Consider the following 2,762-nt stretch of genomic DNA (forward strand, 5'->3'; position numbering starts at 1 on the left):
GAGTAGTAATTTCTTTCCAATTCATGTTTTTCTTCCTTTTCTTTCTTTTTCTTGCCCTTTGAATGCTTATTCTATGGCATTTGGTCTCTCAATCTGTGATGCATCCTAGAATATTTCCCTATTTTATTTACATCAGGGAGTTTTCATTATTTATCTGGGTACAGGAAGATGGGAACCTCTTTAAGATTGGGAAAATCCGATTTGTTTTGGGATCAGTGTATAGAATTTAGAAAATTTGGCACAATGGATGGGTCACCCTACTCTATATTGTTTTCAGAGCTTTAGAGTGCAGAATTTCAGGGAAGGGCCTCAGACGATGAAAACCCCGTTCCTTTTTCCTTCACTTGGACATATGGTAACATTCGCTTCTGTATGAAATGACAAAATAATATTCTTCAAACAAGTTTAATGAATTTCAAAAGGTCAAGTTTATATTTGATGACAGTGTCAAGAATTAGCTTTTGAGGGTCTGTGTCCAATGTCAGGTATTTTCATGTGTCACTACAAGGTGTCACTAACTTCTCAGTTGTCTTTTTCCCCCCTTCTCATTCTCCATGCATCTGAAAGAAAGATCCAGTGCCTGCAGGATTGAAAGAGAAGCCGTGGAGGGATTCACCAAACTCTGATTCAACGTTGTTGTCGCTTTCCGTGACAGTGATGTTGGAGGTCTTTCCCCCAGGGACAACTCTGGTTTAAAAACAAAAACCAAACTGCTGTTAAGGACATAAGTTCTGGTTTATGCTCTGTGGTATGAGGGTAGAGACTGCTTAATTAGGAACAAAGTTTTATTCTGTTAGCATTCTAAATGATCAAATTAAAAAGGTCAAGGTAATGACTCTTTATGTTAATAGTTGGATATGAATAGCCTGAATATAGTAGGGTCTTAACTGTCTCATTTTCATCTGCCAAATTATGCAGTTTTTCTAGGTTATCTTTCCTCATTTAACAACATGGGATTGAAATACATGATAAAGTATTAGTTTTTCAGTTTTTATTTTAAAATCTTGGGTGAATATCTGCCATCAGCATATATCACTTTTAGGTAGGTTCTTTATGACTCTTTAATTTTTAAATATTCTCACTGACTTGAAAAAAACACTTGTGACACTAGATTAACCTCTTTTCTTTCTTAGGAAGCAGAACTAATGTATAATTATTTGCTTATTTTTTAAATGTTGGGGAAGTTAAAAAACAAGTGATTCTTGTCCCTCTTTACCCAAGAAGATGGTTTTTACTGGGTTCTTATTTTAGAATTACCTCTTTTTCCCTTCAGTTGTGTTTGTTATTGTTTATATCTTTTGGGGTTCTGTTAGGTGTGTGCAAATTTGTAATTGTTAATTTTTGTGGATTGACATTTCAGTTAACATATAACACTTTTGTGTCTTGTAACAGTTTTTGCCATAACATCTTTTTGTCTAATTTTAGATTACCACTGTACTTTTCCTTTATTTATTTTTTTTATGGGATATCTTGTTCCATCTTTTAGTTTTTCCACAATTTGTGTCCTTGCATCTGAGGTGAGTCTCTCCTAGAAAGCATGTAGTTGTATTATTCATTTTATTTTTTAATACTTTATTTATTTGGAGAGAGCAGAAGGGAGCATGAGTGGTGAGGAGGTGAGGGGCAGATGGAGGAGAACCAGGCTCCTTGCTCAGCAGGGTCCTGCATCATGACCAAAGCCAAAGGCAGGTGCTTAATCTACTGAACCACCTAAGCGCCCCAGAGTATTCATTTTAAAATCCAAGTGTCATACTTCGCTTTTTAATTGGAAAGGTTACTCCATTTACATTAAAAATAATTGCTAACAGGGACAAATTTTACTTCTATTAATTTGTTTCATAGGTCTTTTTTTTGCTTTATTACTGCCATCTTTTGTGTTTGTTTTTTGTAGTGTAGTATTTTCTTTCTTATTTCTTTTTCTGTACATTGTTTAGTTTTCTTATTTTCTGGGGGATTATAATTGACAGCTTCAGTTTATAACAAATGAATTTGAATTAACATCAGTTTATTTTTAGTAGTGTACAGAAAGTTCTGCCCTCTTCCTTTCTTTTTTTACAGTGTCTTAGAGTATGTCTTTATAGATGATATAGTTTATTAATGTTTGTAATTTATCTTTTAATCATGTAAAGGAAAAAGGAGATAAAAACCAAAAATTTAATATTGGTTTTCTTATGTAGTTACCTTTACTGTCATTTATTTCTTTGTATGTATTTGAGTTGATGAGTGATATCCCTTTCATTTCTCTCTTAGGATTGTCATTTTCATTTTTTGTAGTGGGGAGGTCTGCTCTTTTTCTTTAAATTTAATTTTAAATTTAAATTTGTTTTTTTTTTTTTTTGAAGTGTGGTTGACATACAATATTATATTGTTTTCAGGTGTACAACATAATTGTTCAACATTTAGATACGTTATGAAATTATCAACATGCTTAATCTAGTTACCATCTGTCACCATCTTCAGCTTTTGTTTATTTAGAGATGTTTTAATACCTCTTTTTTTTGAGGGATAGACTTTATTATACCTAAAGTTTGTTTAGTTCATTGGATGTGTAAATTAACAGTTTTCATCAAATGTGAGAAATTTTTTGGCTATTGTTTCTTCAAAAAAATTATTCATTCATTTATTTAATTTATTATTTTGGGGGCATCTTTCTCTTTTACTTCCCCTTTAACTTTCATTATGTGTTTGCTGGTGTGCTTCATGGTATCCTAGAAGTCACTTAAGCACTACTGATTGCGTTCATTCTTATTTCTGTTTCTCAG

At 32.5% G+C, this 2,762-nt stretch overlaps 1 protein-coding gene across 1 annotated transcript in view; it reads left to right on the forward strand.

Moving 5' to 3' along the window:
- Positions 1-2,762, forward strand: part of LOC103680816 (gamma-taxilin-like) — a 36,570-nt gene that overhangs the window by 797 nt on the left and 33,011 nt on the right. The window lies entirely within an intron of this gene.

The sequence above is a fragment of the Ursus maritimus genome, unplaced genomic scaffold (genome assembly GCF_017311325.1).
Source record: "Ursus maritimus isolate PB19 unplaced genomic scaffold, ASM1731132v1 scaffold_85, whole genome shotgun sequence".
NCBI lineage: Eukaryota > Metazoa > Chordata > Mammalia > Carnivora > Ursidae > Ursus > Ursus maritimus.